The sequence below is a fragment of the Pan paniscus genome, chromosome 14 (assembly GCF_029289425.2).
Source record: "Pan paniscus chromosome 14, NHGRI_mPanPan1-v2.0_pri, whole genome shotgun sequence".
NCBI classification, from domain to species: Eukaryota; Metazoa; Chordata; class Mammalia; order Primates; family Hominidae; genus Pan; species Pan paniscus.
The window spans coordinates 115,384,337-115,396,263 of record NC_073263.2 but is presented as its reverse complement, the minus strand read 5'-3'; the positions used below and the strand labels follow the sequence as shown (position 1 = coordinate 115,396,263).

The 11,927-nt window shown below is 52.4% G+C and overlaps 1 long non-coding RNA gene across 1 annotated transcript; it reads right to left on the bottom strand.

The window, feature by feature from the left end:
• Window positions 1-158: 158 nt before the first annotated feature.
• Window positions 159-11,573, bottom strand: LOC100993586 (uncharacterized). The gene is made up of 4 exons (XR_010109705.1): window positions 10,648-11,573; window positions 6,899-9,686; window positions 5,328-5,784; window positions 159-1,378 (listed from the first exon to the last, which is right to left on the bottom strand). It is a non-coding gene; the product is annotated as an uncharacterized LOC100993586 (long non-coding RNA).
• Window positions 11,574-11,927: the final 354 nt, after the last annotated feature.

Below are 11,927 nucleotides of genomic sequence, written 5' to 3'. Positions count from 1 at the left end.
TGTCTCACTTCTTTCGGTGGAAGCCACATTTCCAAGCCTCATCCCAGTGGTGGCCCCTGAGTCCCCTCAGTGTATCAGTGTCTCACTTCTGTTCACAGATGCATAATATCCCACCCCAGGGACCGGGCACCATTTGCTAATCCCTTCACCTGTGGTGGACGCCCGGTCGTCTCCGCCTGCCGAGACCAGCTCGGTCAGGGAGACCCTAACCCAGCGGCGCTAGAGGAATTAAAGACACACACACACACAGAAATACAGAGGTGTGGAGTGGGAAATCGGGGCTGACAGCCTTCAGAGCTGAGAGCCCTGAACAGAGATTTACCCACATATTTATTGACAGCAAGCCAGTGATAAGCATTGTTTCTATAGATTATAGATTTAAAGGCATTCTTTATGGGAAATAAAGGGATGGGCTGGAAATAAAGGGATGGGTTTGGCTGGTTACCTGCAGCAGGAGCATGCCCTTAAGGCACAGATCGCTCACGCTATTGTTTGTGGATTAAGAATGTCTTTAAGCGGTTTTCCGCCCTGGATGGGCCAGGCGTTCCTTGCCCTCATTCCGGTAAACCCACAACCTTCCAGCGTGGGCGTCATGACCATCATGAGCATGTTACAGTGCTGCACAGATTTTGTTTATGGCCAGTTTTGGGGCCAGTTTATGGCCAGATTTTGGGGGGCCTGTTCCCAACATCCGCCTTCCAGCTGTTACGAAGGACGTAGCTACGAGCGTCTGTGTGCGCGTTTCCGAGGGAACAGGTTTTGTTTCCATGGGGCGTGTGTTTAAGAGGTAAATGCTGAGTCCCATGCTAAGTGTATGCCTAAACTTTTTCAGGAACCACCAAAGTGTTTTCTGCAGCAGCCACACCATTTTACATTCCCACTCCAGATTCTCGCGTTTTTCTACTTTAAAAAACTCCAGGCAGAGGGAACAGAACAGGTAAAGACCAGAGGCCCAGTAGGCGGTGCTTGGCTGGAGCTCACCAGGGGCTGGACCAGAGGACACGAGAAAGACGGGAGTGGAAGCTGATGCCCAGTGGTGGATGGCAACGAGGGCTCGGGTGGCTGGGCCGTGTCGCTTATGCAGAGGAAACGGAGATGCTTGGAAATGCTTTGCAGAGGTGAGAATATGGCTTGTTGGGAGAGCGCTTGTGTATCTGGAATTATCAGAGGCCTGGAGGAGTGACACCAGTGACAAGGCCTTTGCAGGACACCCAGGAGGCCACGGGAGTTGTCAGGTGGGACTGCCATGAGAGAGGGCTGGAGAGAAGAGGTGGGCAGAGGACACAGCCTGGGAGCATCTGCAGTCTGGGCAGAGGCGGAAGCAGCCTTCAGGGCGGTAGGTGGGAAGGAGACAGGGCAGAGAGGGTTATCCAGGACTCTGGGGAGAAGAGGCAGGTCCCAAGTTGTTTACCAAGAATTTACATTAAAATAACATAAGCTAGGCTGAGCGTTGTCACACCTGTAATCCCAGCACTTTGGGAGGCCAAGGCAGGCGGATCATTTGAGGTGAGGAGTTTGAGACCAGCCTGGCCAACACGGTGAAACCCCGTCTCTACTAAAAATACAAAAAATTATCCGGGTGTGGTGGCGCATGCCTGTAATCCCAGCTACTCGAGAGGCTGAGGCATGAGACTCGCTTGAATCCAGGAGGCAGAGGTTGCAGTAAGCTGAGACCACACCACTGCACTGCAGCCTGGGTGACAGAGCAAGACTCCGTCTCAAAAAAAATAAGCTGTTGATGGGCTATATATTGTTAAGCTATAGGGTGTGGTTACGGTGTCCAGTGTAGCATTGTTCGATTAATTTATAGCCTCTTGTGGCAACAGCAAGCAGTTTCCAGAGATGAATACACAGCTTGAGTAGGCAGGGGGGAATAGGACATGACGGCTGCCTCATCTTAACACCTTGGGCCTGATAATTTAAAAGGACTCACAGTCCTCAGATAAACATGACTTTCTTTTCTCATGAGGAAACAGAGAAGGTGGCTAAAGGGTATCTCTTTCTCTCATGATCCCAAACCTATCAGGTTTTTATTTCCCACACCACCCAGTTTTCCAACTCCTTGGATGCCAACTGGATGTCCTGGAATTCCATTCAATTCTGAGACTAACAACCTGGGTTGCAGTGCACCGTCCTCCCTCCCGGCATCTGGATGAATTCACCACCCTGGGAGTTTTTGGAACCCCATCATTTAGGATAGACATCCTAAATTATGTGTACATCATGGAGGTTCCATTATGTAGGTGTGGGGCCAAGGGAGAGCTTTTCCCTCAGCCTTACAAGGGTTCTCTGAAAAGTCAACTCACAAAAAGCAGATTAACTGGAGAAAAGGCACACAAATTAATGTGTATACAAGGGACCCTTCAGAAAAACAGCTCATTTTTATGCTTAGGTTCAATGAAGTATGGGCAGCCATGTAGAAATAGGATTGGAGGCTTAGCTGGATCTGACGCTAATGGACTGAGTGGGGAAAGCCAGCCTGGTCTGTGTGTCTGGATTCTCCTTGGCCTCTCTGAGCAGCGCCCTCTCCTTCTGGGTGTGGGTGGGACCCTCTCTGGAATGGGGGTCTTAGGAGCTACAGCCAAGCCAGGTAGGTCAGACCATTTCTTTATGGCCAGTTTGTACACACAGAGGCACAGGGAAAATTAGAGCCCTAGTTTTTGGTTGTATGGCTGGCTTTGGGGAAAGGGGTTCTGGTTTCTAGGACCCACTGTGGGGAAGAAGGATTCCCATTTCTATGGCACCTTGAGTGAGAGTGGTACTGAGACACAGAGGATGGGAGAAGCTCAGACAGAAACTTGCTTCAGAGGCTGCTGCTGGGGCCCTCATTTTGGAGTATGATCTTCTAAGCCCCAACATAGGCACCAAAAATAACGTCCTAAGGCCCCCAGTGACTACATGGACCCCCTCTTGGCCAAGGGGACCCCAGAGAAACCTGGAAAACAGTTCCCGGCCGCAACAGGAAGGGAGATTGGACGCCTGGCTGTTCCCACTCCCTTTGGAATTTAGGCATTAATGTCAAAACAGAGATCAGAAGGCTGACAGAACTGACCGTGGCAATAAGAGCCCCAGTTACAAACAGGACCCAAGACCATGTCAGACGAGGGTTAAGTCAAGTCATGCACCCTGTTAGTCACCCCTGCCCCATGTTTCGGGTGCAGACGTCCTCATCGCTGACTCTAGGTTTTAGATAAAGCTTTGCTCCTTTAACCAGCCGCAAACTGAAGACTCTCTGAATCCACCTATAACTGATAAGGCCTGCTTCCAGATATCCCGCGTGTTCGAGCTGAGCCAATATATATCTCGTCCACCTGTAACGCCTGTCCCCTAAAGTGCATGAAGCCAGACTGTAATCCAGCCACCTCAGGAACACTCACTCTAGGCTTCTTGGGTTTGTTTTTTCTCTAAGCTGTGGTCACCGTATTAGGGGTCCCAATAAACCTCTTTAAAATATTTTACAGAGTTTGGTTTTTCATTAACAGAATAATGGATTAAATTCTTGGCCATCGGTAATCAGTTCCATCTTCAGCTCCTGTCCTCTCTCCCCTCCCGCTTCCTGGAGGTTGGGGTGGATCTGAAAGTCCTCACCTATAAGTCCTGCCTTGGTCTTTCTGGGGAGCAGTCCCTTCCTGAAGCTGCCCAAGGGTCACCAGCTCTGTCCTCTCGTCAGCACACAAAAGACACGCTCATCACTCAAGAGGTTCCAGGGCTCTTAGAAGGTCTGGTGTTGGGAATCTGGGACGAAGACCAAATCTATATTTTGTTATTATCACAATACCATGGCAACGGTCTGCAAACCAGGAAGAGAGCCTCACCAGACGCCAGCCATGCTGGCACCCTGATGTTGGCCTTTCTGCCTCCAGGACTGAGCGAGAAAAATGTTTGTGGGGTGAGCCCTGGTCTGTGGTGTGCTGTTATGGGCGGGACCCCTGTAAGCCCAGAGTCAGCGCTTGCTGCATCCCTGCTCTCAGAGGCGTGTGGCAGTTGCCTTTCCCTGTGGAGGGTTGGGTGAGATTGCCCTTGCACTGACAGCAACTGAAGGACGATTGAGGGCCCTAGATCTCTGGGTGCAGGGCACCTGGTGAAACGACCCGCCACACATGACTGATTTTCAGCCAAAGATCACTTGTAGCTTACCAAATATGCCAGACCAAAAACTAAAACCAAAAGTTGACAGAGAATCTTCATTTTACAAATGGAGAAATCAGAGCATCCTAATGGTGAGCAACTTGTTTAAAAAGGAAAATTCTGTATGGCTGTGGATCTGCGGCTGCTGTCAAAGGGTTGCTTTCAGTAACTTGCCAATAACGGTGGAGCTGTTGTGCTTGCTTCCTAGCCAGAGACCATGTCAAATAAAAAAACCCTAATTTTGGAATTAGATAGGTTGAGTTCAATTCCTAGCTCCTGAAAAATGATTTTGAACTTAGAAATTGGTTCCAGCAATATTATGAGTCAAGTATGAAGGTAGAATAAAGATGTTTTGTGGCATTCAACCTTCCAAAACATTTACCTGTTTAAACTTATTTTAGAAAGTTACTTGAGGATGTGCTCCAGCAAAATGAAGGAGAAAATAAAGAGGAAGACCTGGGATCCAACACATAGTGGATTCAACTGAGAAAAGTTGTGGAGGGAAGTCCCAGGAGGAGAGCTGCACACTGGATCTGAGAGAGTAGCACAATGTAGGCTGCACATGGGGCTCATCCTGAGGAGACCTCCTGGCATAATGGAGCACTGGGGGTGAAGGCAGATAGAAGATAGTCGGGAGACTATGAACACACGTGAGAATGTGTTGTGAGAAAAAAAGTCAAAACTATCAGGGTGGGCGAAGGGCAGGGGGAAGCTGTTGATGGAATGAAAAATAACCATCATGCTTTGTTTGGCTCAGTCATAAGCAATATTTACTTAGTCATGAAAATGTAAATACTAACTATGGATTTAACTAAAAATAGAGATATAATTATAGTGTGGATGTGGAAGTAGGGGAGATGGAGCTAAAATACCTGTCCAGCAGGAAATAAACAGATAATGTCTAAAATGGATAAGTCAAGCAACAAAAACAGAGGCATATGATTTTGTGATAAAACAGTCATGACCAGAAGGAACAGCTTTAACAGGGACAAGTAGTTGCTTTTGCAAAAAGAGAATTAGGACGTGGCTGGGTGGGAGGCAAGTAACTGTCAGCTCCAGGGTCCACATCTGGTCCTGCTTTATTCCACAGTTCAAGTGTATTGTGTAAAGATTGATATTTTAATTAAAGTGTAATAAGGTGAGATAATTAAATAGTAAAAATAAATAAATAAATAAAACAAAGCTGTCCATTCCCTTACCTTGTTGCTGAGCTTCCCACAGCCCCCAGGCCCTACCCCGAGGGCTTCCTGCAGGACAGTGCACATTGCAGCTGCTGCAGCAGGAACTGGATGCACTGGTCACTCACAAACCACAAAGCAGAACTGGAAGCTAGTGGAGTGGGGGAAATATTTGCAGTAAATATGACACAAAGATTAATAGCTACTTATAGATTTCACATCTATTAAGGTTCATCTGTAAAATCACTGTAGTTGGGGTTTGGAACACAGAGAAACTCACACATGAAGCAGCATTGAATACACGGGAAAGACACGGTCACATGCACAGGGCACACAGGAGCGATGCAGTGGGCACAGGTCACCACGCATGGCCCAGGAGATGCAAGGAAGCGGAGCACCACTCTGTCCACTCAGATGCCCAGCTCTGCACTCAGCAGCCACGGCGAAGAGGGCAGCCTCGGAAGCGATCTGACAAAACCTAGGGGTGAATACAGGAGTTCACACCTTTGACCAACTCTCCCACTAGAAAGTAATGACAGGAGGAATGATGAGGCTCTGGGTGGCAAATGCATAACAGGAGACAATCCAACTATCTAGCAATGAGGCATTAAGTAGATCAAGGCACATCTATTTGTGGCTTATGAGTTACTGGGTGGATGTGGGGTGGACACAGAGAGCCCAGTAGGCCACAGCCCCCATCCTCCATTCCCACCACGCCTCACAGCTCCCTCCTCACTTGGGTGGACCTTGTACAGTTCTACCATCCAGCAGCCACGTAAGTATCTGCCAGATTAAATTCCACATCCACTGAAGGATGAAGAGAGCAGACAAGACTTTAAGCAGATTTCCCCCTCTAGCCTCTCTGTGAGCTCCATCTGCAGGCGCTGCCTGTAGGGCCTGACATACTCAGGGCCCAGCACACATGGGGCCTGGCACACACACGGTCTGGCACACACAGGCCCAGCACACATGGGGCCCAGCACACTCAGGGCCTGGCACACACACGGTCTGGCACACACAGGCCCAGCACACTCAGGGCATGGCACACTCAGGGCCTGGCACACACAGGGTCCAGCACACACGGTGCCTGCCACACACAGGCCCAGCACACTCAGGGTCCGGCACACTCAGGGCCTGGCACACACAGGGTCCAGCACACACAGGGTCCAGCACACTCAGGGTCTGGCACACAGGGCACAGCACACTTAGGGCATGACACACACAGGGCACAGCACACTCAGGGTCTGGCACACTCAGTGCCTGGCACACTGGGGGCACAACACACATAGTGCATGGCACACTTGGGGCCTGGCACACACAGGGCACAGCACACTTGGGGCCTGGCACACACTCAGGCCCGGCACACTCAGGATCTGGCACACTCAGGGGCTCCGGGGCTCCAGGGCTCCAGGATATTAATGCTGGTGTCTGGAGTTCTCAGAGGTGTCTAGGGGCACAGAAGAGGCGCTGGCTGGGCCTCCTGGACAGGGTGAGGGTGGGGCGTCACATTCTATTTCGAAAATAAGGAGTGTTTTTAAAAAGCAGTAAAACCCATAAAAGGAAATTCCTCAGAGCCACATCTTGAGGTTTACCTGGACATGAACCCGTTTGCCTCTTTGGAGCTTCCAGGTGCTGGGCCCAAGCGCTCTGTGCAGGCCCCAGAGCAGCGGCTGGGAATTCGGAGGGTGTGGAGGGCATCCTGAGGCAGGGGGATCCGGGCGGGCAGCACAGGGCCTGCGGGGGTGTCGAGCTTCACAGTGGACAAATCCTGCCAGCCTGGCACGTGGCCTCCAGCCTGGGGCCCGACACCTGCTGGACGATGGAGGGCGGAAAAGGAAGGCCCGCAGTGACATGTGGAATTTTAAACAGGTTTTCCTGGTTTGAGGAAGCAGTCACGTCTGCTCCTGGCATGGGATCACTTTGATGTAGAAGCTTGGATGCCGGTGCTTGCAGGCCAGGCTTCTGCCGAGGGCTCTTCAACCCACACTTCGGGCTGTGGCCCCGGGGGCTGTAGGGGGTCAGCCGCCGGGGCCTCTGGTTGACTCAGAGGCTGGTGGGGGCTCCTAGCAGAAGCTCCGAGACCTCCACCTTATAACCCAATGGGTCGCAGGGCTGCGGGGCAGCTGTGGGCTGGGCTGGGCTCATACTTGGTCCTACAAGTGAAGCCACTTTGGGGACCAGCTTCTGGGCCCAAGTCCAACCACAAAGAGGAGATGAAACTGATGCATTTCTAAATGCTTCAGCTTGGCAGCAATACAAATATTTGGGAAATCTTTGACATTTACCGAGCACCTACTATGGACAGAGAACTCAACAAGCACTTTCCAGGCATTCTCCTCAACGATCCTGACCGTCGCTGCAGGCCCTTGTCCTTGGGACCTTAGGCAGCCGCCTTGCTCACCCAGAGCACGGAAGAGTTAAGATCAGAACCTGCTCCCCGCCCACCCTCCAAGCCTCGCTCTGCACTCCCCATCACAGGGCTGGACATGGGCAACACCTGGGGGCAGCCAGATTTGGGAGGGCAGAGCTGGAGGGGTACCCTGGGCTGTTACCAGCCATGAGAGTCCAGCTCAGGAAAAAGTGGGGAGCCTGGCCAGGTGGCTCTGGGGCCACCATCTTGGGTGACAGCTGCTCAGGGCTCTGGGTTTCCTGCCAGGAGGGAAGGGAGATCAGCCACACACCCATAGGCTGGGACTCTCAAGGTGTCTGTGCTTTCACAGAGACCTCATGTTTTGAGGACGGGTCAAAGTGCGAAATCAGTGACCACCAGCTGGGAGCTTTGGGCATCCTGATGGGCCCACTCTGGGGAAGAGAGGGGTCCACCAGTCTCTGCTGACCTGGTATCGGGGTGAGGCACTGCCCCGGGTGCCCCCGCTGCCCCACGGAATGTCTAGGCCCCAGCAGGTAGCTGTACCCGAAGTCTCATTAGTGTCCACACCTGCCAAGAGTGACACGTGTGCCCACCGTGCCTGGGGTGGAATTCCACAGAGCCGCTCCCCAGCAGGCAGCTCTTCAGTCCCACTGGCTCTTATCAGCTCCTGTTTACTGCAGCGACTGCACCCGCCTCCTCTCTACGATGCGTAAGAACTGTCTTTCCTGTCACCCCGAGAGGCAGGGTTGTGGGGCAGAAGTGGTGGCTCTGGGGCTGGGCAGGCAGGCTTGAGCCTCACTTGGGATCAGTCAGCTTGAGCCGGGCTGCACTGCAGGAACAAATGGCCTCCTGTGTCTTGGGCTTCCAGCGACAGCGTGTGCTTCTCACTCGCGCTACAGGCACGTGATGGTCGGCTGGGGCTCTGCTCCATGGCCTCTCAGTTCTGGGACCCAGGCTGAAGGATGCCTCTCATGGGAGGCTCTGTGGGCTGGAGGATGGGGACATGGTGGAACCACATGATAGCCCCTGAGGCATCTGCTCGGCCAGGACATTGGCGAAAGCGTCACCCAAACCTGACATCAAGGGGCCCCAGGGAGAGGCAGGAAACACTCTGAGCATGAATCTAGCCAGTCTACCCGCCGTGTGTCCTTGAGCAAGTGAGGACCTTCTCCAGACCTCGGTGGCCTCAGCCGAGATGGGCATGGCCGTGGCAGGACGACTGGGGTCCGGTCCGTGTGCAGCATTGCCAAGGCCTGGCCCCCGCCTGCTGTCTCTGCGGGGCCCTCTCATTCTGCTGAGGTCTCGGTGATGATTGATAAGGGGGACAGCACATTCTGAGCCCTGATGTACCCTGCAGAGGCAAGGGCTGTCTGTGGTCACCATGGTTTCTGGAACCCTGTTTTCCATTTGAATCCCACACAGCCAGCTATGGCTATGGACAAAGAGTGCAAGCTCTGAATCTTCTCCCAGCCTTGTGGCCCTCAGGGTCACTCAACTCCCAGTGCCTTACGTGGTAGGCTCCTCTGAAAGTGTGGACGGCCACTTCACTGGGCTGAGCTGCTTCCCCTGTGGGACTGCCTGACCTCCCGACGGGCCTCCGGGGCGTGTCCCGCATGCCCCACTGGGGACCCTCCACACTGGTGGCAACGTGAGGCCAGCCCTGCTGGGAGCGCCCCGGCCCTGGCGTTGTGTCTCCTGGCTGTCCCTGGTCTCCTGGGCAGATTTTCTGGCTATTTTTTTTTCATGCCTGCACATCTGGGTTGACTTCACTGGCAACGCGAGGCTCCCGCTAGACGTCTCATTTTGTTTCACAGTGGGAAGAAGCATGGAATAATACTGACCTCTTGATCCACGATATATCTGGGGGCACCAAAATTCAGGAGTTTTCTCTCCTCCCCCATGTCAGAGGCAGTAACCTGTCCAGCTTACCTCTCAGAAGCAGCAGGATGATCCTGAGCTGCTTCTGTGAATGTTCACAAGCCGCTTGAAATGACTTCCTACCACTGGATCTATTGGGGGAGAGCAAGGGGGAGCGAGCCTGAAGCCTCCAGTGTGCAACTCACCCCACCGTGTAACACCTGACTGTGCAACTCACCCCACTGTGTAACTCACCCCACTGTGCAAATCACCCGTGTCACCCCATCATTGTGTAACTCACCCCATGGTGCAAATCACCCCACTGTGTAACTCACTCCACTGTGTAACTCACCCCATCATTGTGTGACTCACCCCATCATTGTGTAACTCACCCCATCATTGTGCAGCTCACCCCACTGTGTAGCTCACCCCATTGTGTAACTCACCCCATCATTGTGCAGCTCACCCCACTGTGTAGCTCACCCCATTGTGTAACTCACCCCACTGTGCAAATCACCCCACTGTGTACTCACCCATCATTGTGTAACTCACCCCATCATTGTGAAACTCACCGTATCATTGTGTAACTCACCTCACTGTGTAACTCACCCCATTATGTAACTCACCCCATTGTGTAATTCACCCCATCATTGTATCTTACCCCATCATTGTATAACTCACCCCATCATTGTGTAACTCACCTCACTGTGTAACTCACCCAATTGTGTAACTCACTCCATTGTGTAACTCACTCCATCATTGTGTAACTCACTCCATCATTGTGTAACTCACCCTATTTTGTAACTCACCCCATTATGTAAGTCACTCCATCATTGTGTAACTCACCCCATCATTGTGTAACTCGCCTCTCTGTAACTCACCCCATTGTGTAACTCACCCCATCATTGTGTAACTCACCCCATCATTGTGTAACTCACCCCACTGTCTAACTCACCCCATCATTGTGTAACTCACCCCATCATTGTGTAACTCACCCCACTGTCTAACTCACCCCATTGTGTAACTCACAGAGCTTGGTCGTCCCATCTAGTGTCACTGTCCTAAATGCACTGTCGGGTCACTGAACCTGCGATTAGCCTGGGCTTTACCTACCCAGAAACACTTCTGCATGCCATGAGCACCTTTGCAGGCTCAGCTGTGAAGTTTCCAGATTCCACATGCACTTGCCCCATGAGAGGCCAGGATGCTGCTGGAGTTGTGTTCACCTCAGGTGTGTCATCACTGTAGCTGTTCCAGTCCGTGACATAGCCTTGCAATGTTGGCGTGGACGTGGAAGCGTGCAGGGAACAGTCGGCACTGGCATCAAGGCCCCTGGATATGGCCATCCACCCCCGATGGCCCCAGGTCCTTTCAGCCCCTCCGTGTTTATTTCCTAGGGAAACTCTGGTTTGGAACCATAACTGCAAAGAGGAAAGTCACAGAAGCTCAGTGGGATGATCTAACTTGCTTGCCAACAACACACTGCTCTACTAAAATTCTCTTGTAGTTTCTACACCCAAGACATGGGCCAAAAATTCAGAAGCCACTGGGACAGCCTGGGAAGAACAAACCCGGCCAGGGACTTTGTCAGTCATCCCGAGTCACAAGCGCTCAGGGGTCCCAGACCAGGAGAGGGGGTCTTGGCCCAGAGCTCACCCTCCTCGCTGAGGCACAGCTGGGGCATGCTTGGTGCATCGGAGCTAAGATGCTCTGCACTGTGCTTTTAAGGAGCAGGGATCCTGCCAGGGAGGACTGTTAAACGGAACCACAATAAGCAGCGATCTACGGTCAGCCCCTCTACACACAGCAGATGCCATGGGGCCTGCTGAGCTCAGGAGCAGTGCACCTGCACTCTTGCCTCCCGGTTTGACCCAGCTCCAGCCTCTGTGCTCCGTGCTGCACTCCTATCCCACCAGTACCAGCAGCTGACGGCAGGGGAGACGTTTTTTCCACGATAAGAATTTGTTTGAACCAGCCATGAGTTCTTCTAGTAAACACAATTAGCACATAAAACTGTGCACCGCGTGGTGAAAGGAATTAGGAAGATATGCTGTGTTTACTTTGTGGTTCCAAGAGCTGATATCTTTAAACCTTTGATTTGCCAAGAGCCCAAATCATGGGCAGGAAAGGAGGGTAAACCCGGCCCCATCACTTGCAAGCAGCCGAAGGATAAACAGCCGCCTGGCATCTCCTCACAGCGCAACTCAGCTGCTGCTCCCGAGCTGTGCTTCCAAGTGTCGGGCTGTTTGTCCTCTGCCCCCGAGTGGAGGCTCCTGCAGAGCACAGCCAGGAGCAGGGTGGCTCCGTTGATGCTGTCATTGCTGTGCCTCAGTTTCCATCCACAGAAGAGGGGACCGTACAGGGCTCTTGAGCAGAACAAGGTCGTTGTCATG